This window comes from Uloborus diversus, chromosome 2 (assembly GCF_026930045.1).
Source record: "Uloborus diversus isolate 005 chromosome 2, Udiv.v.3.1, whole genome shotgun sequence".
In the NCBI taxonomy this organism is placed as follows: domain Eukaryota; kingdom Metazoa; phylum Arthropoda; class Arachnida; order Araneae; family Uloboridae; genus Uloborus; species Uloborus diversus.
Window position 1 is genome coordinate 89,740,039 of NC_072732.1, and position 21,875 is coordinate 89,761,913.

At 35.6% G+C, this 21,875-nt stretch overlaps 1 non-coding gene across 1 annotated transcript; it reads left to right on the top strand.

Annotated features, from left to right (window-relative positions):
• The first annotated feature begins 299 nt into the window (after positions 1-299).
• On the top strand, positions 300-372 carry Trnav-aac (transfer RNA valine (anticodon AAC)). The gene has a single exon. It is a non-coding gene; the product is annotated as a tRNA-Val (tRNA).
• Positions 373-21,875: the final 21,503 nt, after the last annotated feature.

Sequence of the window (21,875 nt, forward strand, 5' to 3'; positions counted from 1 at the left end):
AAGACCAAGAAAAAAAAGAAAAGACAGCGCTGATGAACCACGTGTTTGTGGGAAATGGTTAGTCTGTAGTCACACACGCTTGATTCATTTAAGCGACGTGTTTGATCCAAATAACATCCAGCGATTTTTTTCATGCTGAATTTCGTTCGGTTTTTGAGGATCTGATTCCTTAAAGCGGCTGATTCAATAAACCACTGATTCAATTACCCGGCATTCACGATACTATTAACAAATAGTGATTTCAAAATTTAGACTTCTAAATGCAGGGAGCACATTTCTCGATTTGATGAAGTAAATGTGTACCTGTGGTGTAGTGGTTATCACATCCGCCTAACACGCGGAAGGTCCCAGGTTCGAGCCCTGGCAGGTACAGAATGCACTTTTTTTGCCATTTAAATAAATAAATGGCACTAGTAAATTGTTCAAATTCTTTATGCAGCTACAGAGAAAATTGAGAAATATTTTTAAAACGTTAACATATTTGGATAGTTTAATGGTGAAAACGAAACTTTACCTTTTTACTTCAGTGACGTCAGAGATGTAACGTATTTTCTTGCGTTAAAGTTAATTTGGTTAACTTTTCCAAATCATTGATGTTCTTGACAGAGTTTTAACTTTATTTATGTCACAAAATAGGCCTGTGTTGCAGATAAATTTCGACATAAAAATCGAGTCTGTTTAATTAATTTTTCTACTAGATATTCTCGGAAAAGGGTACATTTGGCAGGACAAAGTTAAAAGTTTGATTCTTACAATGTCTGAAGTTGAAGTGAGATTAATACGCAATCTTTTTGATTGCTCAAAAAGAAAGAAAAGTTTAAATAAATCCGAAAAACATCTCTGGCAGCGTTTGCATTTTAATGTTTAACTAAAAAATAGTTTCACACTTTCAAATGTGATCTTGCTGAACCAGGTGAGAAAAGCACATTTTTCCCTTGCAAGCACTGATTTCATTTTGATACATGTTTTTTTTTTTTTTAACTAAGCCCTTTTTCTTTTCTTTTTTTCATTCAAAAAATTTGTTTGAAATGCTTCAAAAGTACAGAATGGAAGGCAGAGATAGTTTAATGAAATTACCTCAGCAGGTTCATTTAAGACCTGATCTATTAAATGCTCTTTTAGTGAAAAGTGTTTACAATTAAATTTGTGTGGGGGAAGGGCGGAACGGTTAATTCTAGTCCTTTTTTATGGTGAAAATTTCGAAGTTTAGGGGTGTAACTCCTTTTTCTTTTTATTCAGCTTTTAGGGATGTCGAGAAAAATTCGGGTGAAATATTATTCCGGGGCTTGAAAATGAGCAAATAGGCAAGGCTATTAAACTTCAGTCTACAATGTATTATTTTATTATTTGTGCTTAGTCTTTGTAAGTGAAACTTGAAAGAGTGAATTTTATTAACCAAAGCAAGTATACTAATATTCCCCATAACCAACAACAGATGTCGCCACCATTTTGCTAAGGAAAATTTGCATCTTTCCTCGCTCGTGGTCCTCTCCGTTGGATTGTTTTACGCATCAAGAAGTTCGTGTATATGCGTAATCTACTTCGGTCTGTCACTGTATGTGTTTTTTTTTTTGTAGCAGAGAGAGAGAGAAAGAGGGGGGGGGGGAGAATTAAAGACAATATAAGAAACCTTGATTTCTTCTTATTTATTGTGTTTGCTGTTATGTGAAAAGAAATTAAACATCAGATTTATTTTTGCAAGAATCAACGATTTTTTAGCTCATTTAAAGAGAGAGGAAACGAAAAACCTCAAAAAAAAAAAAAAAAAAAAAAAAAAAAAAAAATCATACAAATCTAGGGATAATAATGGAGAAATCGATTTTTATTATTTCCATGTAGGAAGGTCAGTGAGAAAAATAAACCACTGTTTTTATGATTTTACAAATTAACAAACTATAAAATACAATTAAAGCGTTACAAATGTTTTCAAGGAATCAGGGCTTAAGTTTTAACAAAAGAAAAGTGATCCCTGTTTTCAACAGAGCATACATTTACACGTAAAAAGTCTGAATTTTGGCGAAAGAAAAAGAAAAAAAAATCCTGAAGTTCAGCAAATGAGCTAAACTTCAGGATTTTCCAGCCCCAGTTGACTAAGTGAAAGCTAGTATTAAAAGTCAGTGCAGGCAGTGTCGAGTTGAGCTAGCGCGGGGCCTGTAGCAAATGTTACCAAAGGGCCCTCGTTTTTGTGTAATAATAAACAACAGTGGGCTTCTTCATGGAGACGGGTGGTGCACTTAGTCCAGGTTCCTGCGATAGGCGGCCTGTGGTTGATTTTAAGGGCGGTAAATTTAATGATAGCAAAATGTAAAGGGGCAAAAAAAAAAAAAAAAACTCAAATTTATTCCTTAAATTTTAGCCTGTGCAGCTCAAATTGCAGCAATATGTGAAAGTATGCTCGACGATTTAAAAATATATATGTATTATTAAGACGAGGGCGTTGCACTTTTCAACATCGCCTGGGGCAGCAAAACTACTAAAGCACACTGATGCACTTATAATACATACTAATACGCATACATACATGCATTCACACACATGGATATAATTTTAGAGCTTTTAATTCCAAAAACGCAATTGTTGACGAACTAAGGGGAGGAGGTTTGAAGGCTTATACCCTAAAAATTTTCAGATTTCAGTTTTAAAAACAATTTTAACGACCTCTAATGACATTTGGGGGAGCGAAGGTTCGGGGGTCTTTATTCGGAGATTTTTCGAAACTGAAATCAAAAAACGCGATTGTATCCCATAACGAGGCGAACGTGATTCTTCGCCTTGCTCCAGAAGAAGCGCTCTCGAGCTTTATTGAGGGTTTTCAAGACACCAAAATGTCCTCCAGTCGCACTACTATGTATTTCTTTCAGAACATCTGAAATCCTCGATCGAGGAAGTAGTAACTGCCACCTAGATGTTTTACCATCGTCAGATTCCCATTTCCGGTGTAGTACGCCGTTCCGTAAGTGGAGTGAGTTCCATAAAGCCCAGTATCTTTTTGTTGCAAGACTGAAGATGGAAACGTCCTGCCAGCTAGGTCACCGACTGTCACTTCCATGAACGCCAAAATTGGTTTTATGTCTAGGTCTCCAAGTTGATATTTTCGAACTTGGTCGTCGCTCCATGGATCAGGTTCTGATGATGTTGAAGTCACTGTCACCTGACAGGCAGCAGGGCTAGTAGTTCCATACTGTTTCTCGATTCGGGAACAATAATGGCAGTTCTCAGGACAGGCAGACGCTTTATCAGTCTCCTTGATAAAGCGTCTGCATTACCGTGAGACAACCTTTTTCGGTGCTTGATCTCCATGTCATATTCCTGGAGCCGCTGTATCCATCTAGCTATCTGGCCTTCCGGATTTTTGAAGCTCAAAATCCAAGTCAACGAGGCATGATCTGTCCGAAGCAGAAACTTTCGACCGCAGAGGTAATGATGGAAGTGTTCTACAGCTTTGACTATGGGCAGCAACTCTTTTCTGGTGACGCAGTAGTTTCGCTCCGACTTTGATAAGCATTTGCTCCAGTAAGCGATGACATGTTCATTGCCGCCAATTTCTTGTGATAAAACAGCTCCGATGCCCTCGTGACTCACATCAGTGTCGAGGATGAAGGATTTTCAAGGCTGAGGATATGACAGAATTGGAGTTGATGTTAAAGCATCCTTCAGTCGTAGGAATTCAGCTTCGCATTCTATGGATCCTTCAAACTTTTGCTTACTCTCCGTCAGCTTATGCAAAGGTCGTGCAATGTTGGAAAAACCCTTCACAAACTTCCTGTAGTACCTGCAGAGCCCCAGGAAACTTCGCAGCTGATGGACGTTCCGGGACGACTCCAATTCTTGACCGCAGATACCTTTTCTGGATCGGTTTGTACACCCTCAGAAGAGATGATGTGACCAAGGTAGTTCACTTCTCGGCGGAACAAATTACGTTTGGACGGGCTTATTAACTTCAGATTGGCTTCCTTAAGCTTTTGCAGCACCTCCCTAAGATTAGCCAAATGTTCTTCGAAGCTGCGTCCCATGATGATGATGATATCGTCTAAGTAGACCAGACAGGATTCGTAGGAGAGTCCTCTTAACACCGTCTTCATAAGACGCTCGAACGTGGCTGGCGCATTGCAGAGGCCGAAGGGCGCCACTTAAAACTACCATAAGCCTTGTCCGGTTGAAACGCCGTCTTTTCTCGGTCATCAGGGTTTATCTCTACCTGCCAGTAGCCGCTCTTCAAGTCCAGGGTAGAAAACCACTTGTGTCCGGAAAGAGTGTCCAAGCTGTCGTCTATCCGTGGAAGAGGGTAACTGTCTTTCTTGGTGATTTCATTCAGCCGTCGATAATCGACACAAAATCTGTTGGAGCCATCTTTCTTTCGGACCAAGACGTTGGGAGGGAGGGGCCCAAGGACTGGACGAGGGTTCGATGACGTCATTCTTCTGCATTTCCTTCAGGAGAGTCTCAAGCTCTTCCTTCTTGGCGTACGGTAATCGTCTCGGATGCTGCTTGATTGGGGGATGTTCTCCAATGTAGATCCTATGCTGCGTTAAATTCTTACGACCAATTTCCTCCGATGTAGATGAAAACAGATGCTTGAAGTCGTTCACCAATTGTTCCGCAGCAGTTCTTTGATCTTTCGATAATGACGCACTCCCAATTAACTTCAATGTCAAGGACTCATAGGACACAGTCTCAGAGGAATCGATTCCTCTAATGATGCAGTTTACTTGAGTACAAGTTGCCAACACTTCACCTTTCCGGATATTCCTTGGCCTTTCACTCACGTTGGCGACTCTCACAGGAATTACATCCTTAGAAAGGTCCACAAGCGTAGATGCTATCAGCACTCCTTTTGGGTTATTGCTTAGGTTAGGGTATTCGATGAGGCCAAATCGAAAACTATTTCTTTCTTCAATGGAGCCAGGTATTAATGATTCTGTTCTAGAGGGTATGGTGAAGTCCTTTTATGCTATTATTTCATGAGCGGATTTTACATAATTTTCTGCGTGGAAGATGGCTATGTCTTCTCTAATCGAGTGCAGCTCATTAGTCTTGAAGTCAAGGTTGAAGTCGTATTTCTTTAAAAAGTCCAATCCGAGAATTAAAGGGTCCGTGATATCAGCAACGAATGCCGTAGGATGGTAAGTGGCATTTCCAAACACAATTTCTAAGTTCACTTTACCTTCAGTCTCGATCTTGTCACCTGTCACAGTTCCAGTGTCAATAATCAGTTTGCAGGGAAACCTGTTTACATATGCGTAAACAAATAGTCCATTACTGCCGCCATTCGTCGATGAAATCGGGAAATCTTTAAAATGGTTCTCATTTCCAATTTGGCGACCTCCTCCCCACGAGATTGCCATAGCTTAGTTTTCCTGGACCTGAGAGGGAGAGTGCTCTCCCCTCTGGTTTCTTGGTGAGCTTCACAATTTCTTCGTAAGTGACCCTTGCCGCCACATTTCCAGCACTTAAGGGGTTGTCGATTTTGATCCTTGGGAGCCGAAATCCTTTTGAGGGTTCCTGCAATTTCTTTGATTTGCTTCTCAAGTTCAGCTAACCGTGACGAAACAGGATCAGGCTCATCAGTTTGCACGCCGCGGATTGAATGGTGCTCCTTGCGGGTTGCTTGCTGGGCGGCCTCCAACTTCATCGCATACAATACAGCGGATTTCATGTCTTTGACATCTGCCATCCGTAGAGTCTTCTGGATTTCCAGATCTCGAACCCGTCGATGTAGTAGTTCAGTGCCAGGTTGTCTCGAACATCTGCTGGACAGTCGCAAAAAGCAAGATCAGACAGTCTATCGACGTCCGCCGCTAGCTCTTGCAGGGTTTTCCCGGTTTTCTGGAAACGAGACCTCAACTTCAGTCGACTGATATCTTTTTGGCACTTCTCACCGAAACGAAGCTCCAACGCAGATGTGAGGGCGGTGAAATCCAGGCGCTGGCTATCCGGAAGGGTCTGAAGAATGTCCGCTGCGTCACTTCTCAGGGATGCTGCAAGATGGCAGACCTTGGTAAACGAGTCCCATCCATTTACTTCGGAAACTATCAGAACTGGGTGTTATACACTTGCCATGAAGACTTGCCATCAAATGTGGCGAGCTTAATTGAAGGTCGTGTAGCTGAATGTACAAAAAGTCAACAGAAACGCTACCAGACGTCGCCAATTTCCTCTCTAGGTCTTTAATTTTCTCCTCCACATGATTTTCAATGGTGGCATTATGGTTTCCCACGGAATCGAATCTTTCGTCAAATTTTATTTCGATTTTGTTTTCCACTGCGATGAATCGACCTTCAACAGCCTCAAATTTTCCTTCAATAATTCGATGCTCTATGTCATTAAATTTATTTTCCTTTACAGTCTTTTCTGAAGTAAGGTCGTTTTTAATTTCTTCTTGGTTAGAAGCTAAGTCAGTTTTCAGCACCGTTAAATCACTTTTAAATTATTCTTGATTAGCCGCCAATTCATTTTTCAATTGTTCTTGATTAGCCGCCAATTCATTTTTCAATTGTTCTTGATTTGCAGTCAATTCATTATTTAATTGGTCTTGATTTGCTGCCATATCATTTTTTAATTGTTCTTGATTAGTCGCCATATCATTTTTTAATTGTTCTTGATTATTCGCCACATCACTCTTCACAGAGTTAATTGCGTCAAGAAGTTGTTTTAATTGATCATCCATTGCGCGAGTAATCACCATAAAATATCCGTCCAGGTAATCTTCAAGACGAAATGTCCAAGGTTACCCAAATTATTTCAAGAAAGTCCTGAAGAAACCCCCACGTTTTGTGCCAATTGTTACGTGTTCGGTGCAACTTCAAACTTTCTTTGAATGACGACACAGTTCTTGAGAAATGCACAGGAGATTTATTTACAGCTATGTACAGGAAATGTAGTTACAACTGCTAAATCAATCATCAGCAATTAAGCAAATATCAAATAACACCATAAACTCAACGATGGCACACGTATTTACATCCAAATACGCAAAAATACAGCGCAAATGCCTCACAATAAACAGAACAACGGCCCAGACGAATCTCAGACAGTTAAAAAGCACAACTGACTCTGCTCTCATTCACAAGACGCCTGCCGTTTTATACCGAGCGGAGAAATATCTAGAAAACCCTGCTAAGTACTACAAATTTCTCATATTTTCTTTTTATTCCATTCACAAATCTTGTCGTTCAGAAATGGGTGGCCCGTATACTTCAGTCGAATGTTAGGGGGTGGTATGTACATTACAAGAAACAATTTACAGGTTGCGTTTCTAAGATAATTTTGGATGAAAGATAATGAAATAAACGCGAAATTTAGCTAGATTACAACAAATTAATCATAAAAATAATTACTATTTACAGAATTTGTTACAATATTTTTTCAACTTACTAACGATCTATCGTGTACTTTAAAATAATAACTTATATCTCTGAGTTATAAATTAAACAGTGAGATAAATGCACCCAAATAAAGCAAAGAATTCAACAAGATCCCCATTGCATTTCATAAGATCAGTTCGTCAGAGTTTTAGTAATTTCAGAAGATGAGCCTTGATTAGAAACCACCAGAAATTCTTTTTCAACTTTTAGCACTATTAAAATTTTCTAAAAATAAGAAAACATTTTTGTGCAGCTTACTAACAATACATCGTGTACTTTAAAATAACAGCTTATATCTCTGAGTGGTAAATTAAGAGCCACTGTCTGTAAGAATCAGGCAGTTTACGGTATTTGTGATTGTTGACATTTTTAATTTTCTTTATTTTTGCAAATTCTGTTCCTTATCATGAATGTAATGTTTGTGCAAAATATGAGCTTTGTCTGCCTTACCATTTTTGGGAAATTAAATTTTTAAATTTAGGGGGCGTGGCACATTTTTGCGTGTTTTTCAAATTTGCAGATTTTAAAGTTCTTATTGCTTTAAGCACCCCTATAATGACATGGGTTTTTAAATTCTATACTATTGTATGGTCTTCTTAGATACTATTACAGCTGTCAAATTGGTGTCACTATGAGGGCGACGATCTCAAACTCCGTTTAAAAATGACCGAAAATGAATTTTTTTACTACATTCAATGCCAATTTTCTTAAAGCGCCTTCATGATGACACCAACGTTTTTACATAAATTCCTAGCTACACTTGCATACATCAAAAATATGTAATAAAATTGGTGTCACTATAAGGGCGCCAGAAGATATTGGAACTTTTATGTAATAAATTTCACAAAAATGCAAATGTTTAAAATCTAACTACTACTCTCGCCCTCATAGCAGAGATCTGAAATTAATTAAGTGTGATAACCAACATGTTCGTCTAACATATGAAATAAAAAAATCGGTGTCACTCCTATTACTTTCGGAAATATAATCATTCGAAATTAGCATGTTATGGAGTTATTTAAAAAGACTTTTCTAATTCGAATGGCTTTTTGCACGGTTCGTTTTAAACTTTAATATAAAATTACAGTAGTGACACCTAAAATAATATGTTTCTAATGCTTTTTATAAAAAAAAAGATTTATAAAAAGCTTTAGAAACACAGTAAATCGATATAGGTACAGATGGACGTATTGTGTAATATGCATTATAGGCTAAAATAGTCGTACTAATACTCATATTTTTTCAACCATACTAATTTTTTATCTGTTATTTATATTAAAAATGCAACTATTTATAACACAATGTCTTAAATAGTGATGAACATAATGTATTATATAGCGAGCATTCAGAATCTGAAACATAATTTGAGGATGACGTAGACTAAAACAAAGAAAACATAAAAGATCAAATCACCCAGTTTCAGAAAGACGGTCATCTCTTATTGATATCTGGTAATTTTGTAGCACTAAAGCTTTGGAAAACATGGTATCCCGGATAAATAGTAGATGTTGACCATTTGTTAATCTGAATACAACTGCCCCCTCATAGCAGAGATCTGAAACTAATTAAGTTTGATAACCAACACGTTTGTCTAACATTTGAACTAATAAAGTTAGTGTCACTCCTACTACTTTTGGAAATATAATCATTCGATGTTAGTATGTTGTGGTGCATTTTTTTCATTTATTATTATTATTTTTAATTTATTTTATTTATTTATTTTGTTAATTTAATCTTTTCACACCCAGATAGTGTTTTGACCATATTTATTTTTAATTTATTACAAAGAAGTAACGTTTAACATAAACAGCTTTGGGCAGTAAGACCGTCTTTATCCTGAATAGAAAATACTCGTTTTAATATAGGTACAGGTAGATCTATCGTGCATAATATGTTTAGATTATCATACCAATACTCGCCTTTTTTCCAGTCAAATAAATTTATTTATTCCAATCCTTCTTGCCATTCATTTGACCTTTACTTGCAAATGGTCAACTTCTACTATTTCTCCGGGATACCATGCTTTCCCAAGCTTTAGTGTTACAAAATTACCAGATTTCAATAAGAAATGACCGTCTTTCTGAAACTGGGTGATTTGATCTTTTGTTTTCTTTGTTTTAGTCTACGCACTCTCAGAAATGGACTTTCATATTCGACGAAATTTTCATCGTTTCTGACGAAATCGCTTCCAGGGATATGCTCCGAGCGAACATTTCGTCAAATTGAGGAAACTGCTTTCGTCTCTGGTTTGAAGATGCGAATTTCGTCAAATGTAACGAAATATTTCTTCATTCTAGTTTCGTCAAATCGACAATCATTTTCGTAGTTTTGAGAGTATTAGTTTCGTCAAATTAATTTCGTCATATTTGAGCATGTTAATTTCGTAATTTTTTGAGTTTATTTTTCTTTTATTTTAATTTTTCTTTTTTGAGTTGATTAGTTTTCTTTTTTTTTTTTTTTTTTTTTTGACAATACTGACGAACCTCGTTAATTCGAACACGCTTAAAAAGAATTACTTCTAAAACGGACTTTTTTGTATTCTCTGTCCCATTGTTTTTTGTTTTACGGATAAGACGAATTCTGTTAAGAATAATCGATTTTAATGATCCATTAAAGTTCGTTTTAACGAGGTTCGACTGTATCTTATAAGATTTAGTCAAATCTTTACTTCAGAATCTTACCACCATAATTTCCCACTTTGATGCGCATAGTCACACTCACAGGCCCGTCATTTACGGGGGGGGGTGACATTCCCCCCCCCCCCCCCTTGATTTTTGAACATTTATTCTTTACGTACGAAAGGCCGTGGTTTTAGTTGGTTCTCTATAAAAATTTTGAAGAGTGTACACCTTTTTCCACAATTGGAAAAAAAATTGAAATGACTGGCCTGCACTCCCCCCCCCCCTCCGCCTAAAGCAAAAGGCAAGTATTTGTTGAAAAAAGAGACACATAAAAGATGTTAAAAAAATTTTTATTAATGTAAAAATACAAGCAGACAATTTCTTTAAAATGTAAAAATAATTATTGCAAATTCAAGTTAAAGAACAATGAAATGATGTCTGGGAATTAGGGCTTTACGATGCATCGATGCATCGTAAAATACATATGTACAGTACACCCTACATCATTACACCGGTTTAGAATAAAAACCTCTAAACCGATAGATCGGTATGCTCCACAAGTTTGCTTACATCCAAGCTTTTTTTTTTTTTTTTTATCCAAGCAAAAAAAAAAAACGGAAACCCGCATGTTAGTCCGGTCCCATAAACTCCATGGTATCTAACTAAACCCCCCATAAGGGGGATTTTCGTGCAAAAAATCTTTTTTTTGCCGGATCTTTTCCATATTTTGCACAGAGGTTCATTCTTGATGCTCAGGAATACTCATTGAGCAGTTTTCGTCCCGCTATGGAGGGGGGGGGGGACAACCCTCATGAGGGATCTCCTTATAAAAGCTAAGTTTTTTTCCGATTTTTCCAAATTTGGCACAGAGGTCCTTTGATGCTCGGGAATGCACACACAATGGTTTTTGTCCCTCCATGGGGGGGGGGGGGGCGACGCCCATGGGGGTGCTTCTTATAAAAACCACGTTTTTGTCGAATCTTTTCCAAATTTTACACAGAGGTCTTTTAATGCTCGGGAATTCAAGCAGGATAATTTTCGTTCTTCTATGGGAGGGGGGAGGCAACCCCTCATTGGGGTTTTTCTTATAAAAACCAATTTCTGTCGGATTTCTTTTAAATTTGGCACAGAGGTCGTTTGATGCTCGGGAATTCAAGCAGGGTAGTTTTCCTTCCTCTATGGGGGGGGGGGGGTAATCCCCACTGGGGTTCCCCTTATAAAAAGCAAGTTTTCGTGGGATCTTTTCTGAATTTGGCACAGAACTTTGATGCTCAGGAATTCTCATTGGCGAGTTTTCGTCCAGCTTATTAGGGTCTATTTTTTTTTTTCAAAAACCAGTTTTTAAAAGATCTTTTAACAATTTGGCACAAATTCCTTTGATGCTCGAGAGTTCCTCCATTTTAGTCCCGCTATGCATGGGGCGCGTGGGTTTTTGTCGGATCTATTCCAAGTTTGGTACATTTGTCCTTTGATGTTTGTGAATTCCCATAGGGTAGTTTTCGTGCCAAATTTGGGAAAATTCTGACAGAAGCTTCGATTTTTGCAAGGAAAACTCCCGTAATCGTGGGTTTGCCACCTATAGCGGGAAGAATAATTCAAACTGCTTCAACTACTCGCGATGTAAGTTTGGTGATGCATCACGATGTAAAAATTCCTACATGGTCCAGTCCTACTGGGAATATAGAAGTGCTACTTCCTCAGCAGACATTGGGTTCTGGAAGAATGAGACATAGGTTACTTTTATGCAGAGTTACATCAATATTTGCTCAAGAGAAAATTGCTGGGGATTTACTTCTTCATTGCATCGCATAAAAAATTCCAAAAAAAAAAAAAAAAGATTTTTTTGAAACTAATACCATAAATTTTAAAGAAATAGTGCAATAAAATGTACAGCTTTAAGTTTGTATATCTGTGTTCGAAAATTATATATCGAAAATGAAATTAGATAATCTTGAGAAAAAGCTTACCTTTTTCTTTTTTTCAATCGATTATTTGTCTTATTAATTTTGCTTCTATGTAGAATGCTTGTTTGGCAAAATTTATGTTTAATACAGGAAGTGTATTATTGCATGCAGTACATACTTTATGCTTTGAAGTACTTTGGTACATACTTCATATTTACTTGTCTGGAACTTCAAGGGAAATTAGGTACCTTTATATAACATAATTGATTAGAACTTTACTGATTTACTAAGATAGCTCCATAAGCATTAATGCAACCATAGCGTTGACCAACCATGGTCAACGCTAAGACAGAATTGCAAGTAAGAGATTCAAAGGTATGTAATGAAAATAGTGACCAGCGTATCGAGAAAAGTTTGCTAGTTTTTATCATATACTTTTTATTTTCCTTTCAATTTTTCAATTGAAATTTTACATAGACATTTTACTTTGTCTGCAGCAAAAACCATTACTCTAACTTAAATTTGGACTTACTAGTAGTTTATCTATGAAATGCTTCTGAAGGGAATTCCCTTTATTTTGCTGATAATTCCTTGAAGCAGCAAATATGGCAATAAAATTAATGCTGCATTTATTTCAGCTGTAGAAACTATAAATAACGGAAAAATTCATAATTATCGCAAATCAGGTAACACAAATTAACATAGAATTTAGGGTACTAAATGTGAAAATAAACAACAAAGAACGCTTTATAATTGTTATTATTTTCAAACATGCTGCTAACTTACCTTTTTTTTACATCAAGGTTACCTTCAATAACTTATTTTAAATTTGGGAAAAATTGAAAAAATATTGAAAATATTTAGCTGCAAAGCACAAAAATATATATTTCTTTATGGAAATTTATATTTTCTTTATAACTTAAAATGCTTTGTTTTAAATTAATACTTACTTTACTTCATGTTTTATTTTGCAAGTAAAACCATTCAAAAGAAAAAAAGAAAGAAACAGACTCAACAAATAGTGAAGTATTGATACAACATAAACAAGAGACAGCTGCAGAAGGGGATGACATTACATAAACAACATGGGGTGCGACTTTAATAAGTCCGGTCAACGAGTCTAACAAAAAAAAGGGGGGGGGGTATCATTTCCGAACCATAAGCTGATAGCCAGTTTGCATTTATTTTTAATTGCATTAAGCGCTTTTTTTCCTCGATTTTTGTGGGCTTGTTTAAAAGGTTGCTAAGCAATTATTAAAAAATATTTTTATGAAATTTTTTGTGAGATAAAGTTCTTAATACTTTTTGATTATTAATTTCTTCAAAATCATATTTCAATTTGCTATTAAAATATTTCATGTAGTTTTGTTAAGAATTAACTATAGAAGATCTATTGTTTACCCATTTCAAAATATTAATCTTACCTAAGGGGTAGAGCAATATTTCATTGAAAATGATAAGTGTTACGCACACTTTTGTGAGAGAGCTACTGTATAAATTATTATTGTATTGAATAAAATATTACATGTAGAGTAGAAGAAGAAAAAATACCAATACTTAGAGAGGGGGTGGGGGCGGAATATTTGTTTAAGAAAAAAAAATGCAGAGTAAAAAAATTTTGAATTATTAAACAAAAACACTTCGTTCACCAGAATTATATTAGTAAAATTCATGAAGAAGAATGAAAACACATAACCATGAAACATATTCAACGTTGAAATTAAAAGCTTCAAAGTTCTATGCTATTTATCAAGGCGCTGTATTTATTATCTGCGTTGCTGTAACGACGGTGGAATTTTTTTATGTAAGTTTAAATTCGTAAAAATGCTTTGGTCATCTTTGTCAATTGTCTAACGGGGGAAAATAAAGGAAGTACGTTTTCGGAAATAAATGTCAACAAACACACATTTTCATTTGCAAATAAAAAATAACGCTAGTTAAGCCTAACGTGGAGATGACTCAAAGTTAGTTTATGCAGAATTCCAAACCAAATCGAACAGATTGTTTTCACTTTTAATGTGTTTTAAATACAACAATAAACACAACACTAAACAAAAATGTAACAATACATAAAAGAAGGCACATTGCACATACAAATTTTAATAAATACTAACCTTTTTTATGAATCCTTTAGAATAACTGCCGTAAAATAATTTAACGAGCAAGTACAAGACTGAAACGAAAATTCCCAGAATGCACTGCAATGTGACGAAATCGGGACGAAATTATTTCGTGAAAAATTTGAGATTTCTGGTTTCGTCAAATATCACGTGATTCAGTGACGAAAGGATCGTAGAAAATAACGAAATAGTGCTCGAGGATTGCCGAATCGTCAAAATTGAGCGTTTCATTTTTGACAGTGCGTCATCCTCTCAAATTTTGTTTCAGATTCTGAATGCTCGCTATATAATACATTATGTTCATCACTATTTAAGACATTATGTTATAAATAGTTGCATTTTTAATATAAATAACAGATAAAAAATTAGTATGGTTGAAAAAATATGAATATTAGTACGACTATTTTAGCCTATAATGCACATTGCACAATACGTCCATCTGTACCTATATCGATTTACTGTGTTTCTAAAGCTTTTAATAAAGGTTTTTTTTTTAAAAGCATTAGAAACATATTATTTTAGGTGTCACTACTGTAATTTTATATTAAAGTTTAAAACAAACGTGCAAAAAGCCATTCGAATTAGAAAAGTTTTTTTTTAAATAACTCCATAACATACTAATTTCAAATGATTATATTTTCGAAAGTAATAGGAGTGACACCGATTTTTTTTAGTTCATATGTTAGACGAACATGTTGGTTATCAAACTTAATTAGTTTCAGATCTCTGCTATGAGGGCGAGAGTAGTTGTTAGATTTTAAACATTTGCATTTTTGTGAAATTTATCACATAAAAGTTCCAATATCTTCCGGTGCCCTTATAGTAACACGAATTTTATTACATATTTTTGATGTATGCAAGTGTAGCTAGGAATTAATGTAAAAACGTTGGTGTCATCATGAAGGCGCTTTGAGAAAATTGGCATTGAATGTAGTAAAAAAATTGATTTTCAGTCATTTTTAAACGGAGTTTGTGGCCGTCGCCCTCGTAGTGACACCGATTTGACAGCTGTAATAGTATCTAAGAAGACCATATAGTAGTATAGAATTTCAAAATCCATGTCATTATGGGGGCGCTTAAAGCAACAAGAATTTTAAAATCTGCAAATTTGAAAAACACGCAAAAATGTGCCACGCCCCCTAAATTAAAAAAATTAATTTCCCAAAAACGGTAAGGCAGACAAAGCTCATATTTTGCACAAACATCACATACATGATAAGGAACAGAATTTGCAAAAATAAAGAAAATTAAAAATGTCAACAATCACAACCTGCCTGATCCTTACAGACAATGGCTCTTAAATAGTGAGATAAATACCCCCGAATAAAGCGAAGAATTCATCCAAAATCCCTATTGCATCTCACGAGATCAGTTCGTCAGAGTTTTAGTAATTTCAGGAGATGAGCCTTGATTAGAGACCATCAGAATTTTTTTTTCAGATTTTAGCACTATTAAAATTTTCTAAAAATATGAAAACATTTTTATGCAGCTTACTAAGAATACATCGTGTATTTCGAAATAAGTTTATATATCTGAGTGGCCAGTTTAAATAAACGAGATAAGTGCCCCTAAATAAAGCAAAGAGAATTCATCCAAAATCCCCATTGAATTTCATGAGATCAGTTCGTCAGACTTTTAGCTATTTCAGAAGATGAGCCTTGATTAGAGACCACCAGAATTTTTTTTTTTCAACTTTTAGCACTATTAGCATTTTCTAAAACTAAGCAAAAATTTTTGTGAACTTTCCTAACAATATATCGTGTAATTTGAAATAACAACTTTTGTATCTGAGTGGCCAGTTTAAATGAACGAGATAAGTGCACTCAAATATTGTAAAGAATTCATCAAAATCTTTTAATCCTTCACCATTAAGAGCATGGAATTATCGATTTATGTCTCTGATTTATTCACTGGCCTTTAGCTGATTTATGTGTCATGATTTCTGAAGCTCATTAGCTAGCACGCGGTGAAAGGAAAAAGAAAATATTTTCTCTATCTTTTACAACTGTTGAAGCTTGCAGCCGACAAGTTGCCATAGTGATGAATAGATGCAATCCGAAAATGTTATTAGAGAAGAATTGGATTATGATACCATTTATCGGAATCGGAGGAGCATGTCACATGTTTTTTTCTGCTTCGCAATAGATTTTGGAATTCGTGTACTTTTTTTTACTTCGTTGGTTTTTCCAGTTCTAAAGATATTGATAAAAAATTGACCAATTGAGTGTTTTTGCTACGGCTATTTTCCCGCATCATAATACGAATTGTTTTTTTCTTTTTAAGGATGAGAAATAACATTTGTAAGAAAAATGTGAAAACCACATTCAAGTTTTTGTTGTGTTTTATTATGGGTATCACGATTCTCGTATGAGATTGCTGATAAAGTTTCTGAAATTTATGATGCCATTTTTTAAGATAATAAGTACAATTGATAGAAGCACTAAAGAAGCTAAGCTAAAAAATCACAGAATATGTAGAGAATAGAAGTAAACACGATAGAGTTAATGCAACTCGAATTTCTTCGAAGTTTTTTTCATTCAAATTCTTTATTTAATAGTTAAAATTTTGTATTAAATCATTGCTGGAAAGTCATGATCAATTCGAACTGTTTAAAGCAATTTTTAAATTCCTTAACTGCTGCCAAGGCAGCTAGATGGTTCGCCTTTTCATTCAATTCTGTTTTTTATACAATTTTCCTTTTTACGCCAAAAGAATACCGCCATCAGCGGCTGCTTGAATAAATTTGGCAGAGTTATTTTAATTATTTCAACTCATATCTGTATCTTTAATCATCTATCTGTTTATATATATACCGTAAACGCGGGTTACTTTGGTCCTAGTTTCCTTCTTTGGCCCATATGGATAAAAACGTACAACGTCCTCTGTTAACCTTCAGGGCGCATTTCAACATATTTTGACAGATTCCCCTAGAGAGCATCCCCAAGCACTCAATTATATATACCAAGCAGTTCTATTATAGCTCTGCTCAAGAAGCAACACTAGTGGTTTTGCATACCTTTTGTTAATATGTGCCTTCATAACCTCTCAAACTTCTCCATGTAGAAGCAGTTCTACATCAGCTAAGAGTTTTTTAAGTACCTATTTACGAGCACTATTTAATACTCTATGACATAGTATAGTTGTACTTCTCATTTCTCTTTGTTTTTTTTTTTAATTTAACAGTGGTAAAATACTTCTTAACATAAAAATTACGACCTACTTTGGCCCAGCATAAAAACTTGAAAACATCTGCCAGAGAGACTTGTACAAGTAAAGAGTGGCTTAAATTAAGACTCTAAACAGGAAAAACACAGGAAAAAACCTGGAGTTTTCGGCAACGGATAAATGCATAGACTGCAAACTCAATTAAACAGGACTCAGATTCATAGCTTTCATTATGGAAGATGAAGAGGAATTAAAAGTTGCAGGAGGTTTAGAATTAGGTTTACCCAGTTGTATCTGCTTCTTACAAATATTGTTAAATTTGTTGGAAGGTTTATTGAATATTATTATTGTTGAATGGAATGAGCTCATGCGAGAGAAGAAGGAGCGAAAGTTTAGAGCTTGGAATGCACCAAATAGTTTTTGAAGTGGCCGAAAATTTAGGATCCTTTGTTTTACGAATGGTGTTGTCTTAATAAGATCATTCAACCTCCAAAACTGATGAAAAGATGACTGTTCTCCGTAATTTCTGAGACAATAACTAGATATGCACACACATATATATTAAATAATAATAATTTTCCTTAAAACAAATATGTGTGACTCAAACTCCTTTTAAATGTATTTTTCATTCAAATAAATAGTTTTTCGTATAAATACACTTATTTCTTTGACTCTCGTTAGTTCTACAGGGATTTTAAATAGAGAAAACCAGTTTGGGCCAAAGTTACCCAAACGCAAGGGTAACATAGGTCAAAATAAAAAACACTAATAAAGGGTAAAAATATTTGGAAATAAACACTAATCAAAAATTAAATTAAGAGATCTCTAGCGTACAAAACAAATTTCCACAGCTTGGAAATATGAATAGTTATATAAGTATTGTGTGTGTGTTTGAGAGAAAAGAATGAGAAAAGTTAAAAATCTGGGCCAAAATAGCCCGCATTTACGGTACCTAAAAAAAAAAAAGCTATCTCTGTATCTATATATCTACATATCCATCTATGTATATGTATATCTCTATCTACCAATCTTTGTTTATCAATTTAACTGTTAATTGAAAAAAAAAAAAACATTTTTCTATATCTATCCGTCTCTATATCTAACCATCCACGCATATCTATGCATATCTATCTCTGCATCTATCTATTTCTCTATCTGTCTCTGTCTTTTTATGTTTACCATTCTATATATATATATATATACAGGGGCGGACTGGCCAGGTCGGCTAGTCGGGGATCCCCGACTAGGCCAACCGCCGAGTGGGTCACTTTCAGCATTTTTTTTTATTGAACTTAATACATTTGAATTCACACCTAACATTTTTAAAAATGTCATAATAAAAAAAAATTAAAAAAAAAAAAAAAAAAAACATGTAATTTGTTTTCTCTGTGTGAAAAAAGCGTTTGGAAACAAGTTTATTTTTTTTCCATCCTTTAGTAGGGACCAAAGTAAATAGCCCCCTAAGTCTACACGTCCGAATGCTTTCCTCTCATCAACTTCCTCTCTAGTTTTTAGAGCTTTGGGGGCTATGGCTCCTATTTTGAGGAAACGGGAGGGGGTCAGAGAAATTGGGGTCCGGCGCGGCCTGAAAAAGAGCCCGGGACGAAAAAAGAGGTTAAAAACCTATACTTGTACATCTACTAACAATAATTGAAGGGGCTTGCACCATCAGACAAAGCGGCCCCGACCCTGTCATAAATGCGTGGGTCATGTTTGGGCTGTTGATACAAATGAGTAGGAGCATGCACAAGGGGGGGGGGGGGACACCTGTCGGCCCGGTTCCGAACCTGAAGGAGGATCGAGATTTTTTTAATGAGGGGTGAAATCTATGTAGGGAGAAACAAGATGGAGAGGCGCCCGTAAAAGTCATTTGTTGACGGGTCCCAAAATTTATGTGCACGCCCCTAGTATTCACCGGTTGTAACCGATTCAACTAAATACTGTCAGTTGGCAAGATATTTCATTGGTGTATTGTAAATTATTTCTAGGGACGAGTATTTTCATCTCAGAATCGCATACGGGAAAGCAAGCCAGAACTACGATAAACTGAATCTGAAACAGGACAAAATTTCGACTTAGAAGGAAGAGCTGCTGAACTGAAGCGGATTTAGTATTGCAACCAAGGTTGAGGGGGGGGGGGTAGTTTTTTTTTATAGCAACATTAGCTGTAATCAGTGTCAGATTGAGACTTACCGGGGTCCCTTTGGTACTTCAGATATGAGGTCTCTTTGTTGTCCTAAAGTCACCAACGATAGTCTAAAGTCTACAATGAGGTTGCTCTCTCTCTCTCTCTCTTTCGAAACTTCAAAAACATTTTTCTCTGAATGAACATGTTTAAAAACATAGGGTTTTAGCAGTATTTAAATAATTTGGCAAAGTTTAATACTTTTTCACAATTATTTTAAATGGTGCCATTTCATTTTTTACGCTTCTGCGCATGACATCACAAATGATGAAATGCCATTAGCGCAGATCGCAACATTAAATTCGCTTCTTTACTCACATGTACTGGCAACGATATGGTTGATAGCAAGCATAGAGCGGAATATTTATTTCGCTTCTGAATTATCATAACCTGGAAACGCGGTAGACAGCAAGCGTAAGCATTCAGGGTGCCAGTGGATATCCTCCAAAGTCTATCACCTGTGACGACATAAGGACCACTCCTCATTTTCAAAATCGGACATTTTAAAAATTAATTAAAAATTAAGGGTTGAGAAAATGAAAGTTTTTCTGTCGCTCCATACATTTTTTTTTTGTTGCTTATTCTATTAATTTTAGTGACTAAAAATAGTACTTTTGACTAAAGGAAACAACCCCATTGAGGACCTTGATGCAAGAACCAGTTACGTCCAAACTTTTCCCTTTTTTTTAAATTCTATTTTTGCGTGGGGAGAATATTGATGTTTCCGATTGGTGCAAAAACGAGACACAAATATAGGATCATACCTCTGCTTTGTAGTAAATAATGTGGAAAAGATATTAGCCTTTCTATCGGAAAATGATATTTGTTGGTCTTATCGAAAATGAGTGAGTCTGGACTTACCTGGTTCTTGGATCAAGTCCCCTTATTTGAGTTTTGCAGATTTAAATATCGAAAAATTGCCCCCCCCCCAGACAAAGTCTTAAAATCTTCGCAGTCCCTAAAATTACTAAAGATAGCTTAAAATTTCACTGATAGAAATTTCCATGGAAGAGCTCCGTAACCCTTTTATCTGCAATGTAGCCTAAAATTGATTTCAGTTTCAGAAAAAATACCCAGAGGGAACTAGTGTTTTCCTCAGACCAAAAAAAGGGCAGTGCGCGTTCTGATAAAGGGGTACTTTTTAAGAGAAATTTTGTCAAATAAAAAAGGTTCTTTTACTTTTTGGTATAGGTGCTACAAAGTTCAAGTGTTTTCGATAGTAATTATTTTAAAAATATTAAAAAGCTTTTTGATGTTTAGTTTTAAAGGTAATGCAAAATACATTCAGATATATTCGAATCATATTCTTATCGATAAGTGATTGAAACTAGGGAGTGATGTTTCAAGTACAGGCTTGTGTGAATTTTTACCTTTTGGAAAAAAATTTTCTTTTGTGAAGTTTTGTTTAAACTTTTAAGGGGCAGGCAAGGAGGGTTGATTAAGTTTAGGGTCAAAAGTTAGCTTAAAGAGGTAAGGCACGGCACCCTACAAAAAAAATCTTAGGGGAAACACTCGAGAAAACTGTCCTTTTTCCTTTTAATATTCCCAAACATATTATAAGATTATGTTTTTAAATTTTCAATGTCGGCAGAGTCGCCGGATTCCCTGTGGTAAATTGTAGTTTAAAATTGGTTCAAGTATACTTCAGTTTTTAAATGCTGTCAAATGAGATCACCCAGTTTACTCTTTCAAACGTGACCAAAGATATTTTTGCGTTTTTTAATAGCTCAAAGTCGAAACGTTTCCGTAGAGAGCCGAGAGAGCTCCCGATGCTTCCCTGTTCCATTAATTTTATCAAGGGTAGCCTAAAATGGCATTTCTAAAACTTCCCATTTCGGAGAAATTCTGAGAAGAGCCTTTTGACATTCTATTTTAAACAAAGATAGACTTAAATAGATTTCAATTTTGGAAAAAAAAATTAAAAAGACAAAATCGTGGAGAAACCTCTTCTTTTTCCTCTCTTGTAACGTTACCGAAAATTGTAAAAATACGGTTTTTGACATCAACTTTGAAATTATAGCTTTGGAAGGAAACTATAGAGCCCCTTCTCCCGAGTCTTTTCTCCTTAGGCCTATATAGATCAACCAATTTCGAAAACTTTCCGGAAGAATTACCCGATTCCTCCCTTTCCTCGTGTCCTTCCGATGTTGTCAGTATAGAAGAATAAAGATGTGCCTTTTCAGACTTATGACCATTAGCAGGGCCCGATTAAGATAGCAGGGGCCCTTAGGCCAAATGGTTTTTCGGGGCCCCTTTGTAGTTAATCCTCACCAAGTGATAGGAACATGGGGCCCTGGGGGGTTATGTTATGCGGTCAATTCTTACAATTTTAACCATTGTATAAAACATTTTATGTCATTTGGGAGTCCCTAAAAATCGGGGGCCCTATGCCACGGCCTAGTTGGCCTATTCAGCAATCAGGCCGTGACCATTCGTATATTTCTTTCAAGGTACATAAAAAAAAAGGGCAGTGGTAGCTTTATTTTACGTTTCACAATTTTGTTTTTTTTAGAACT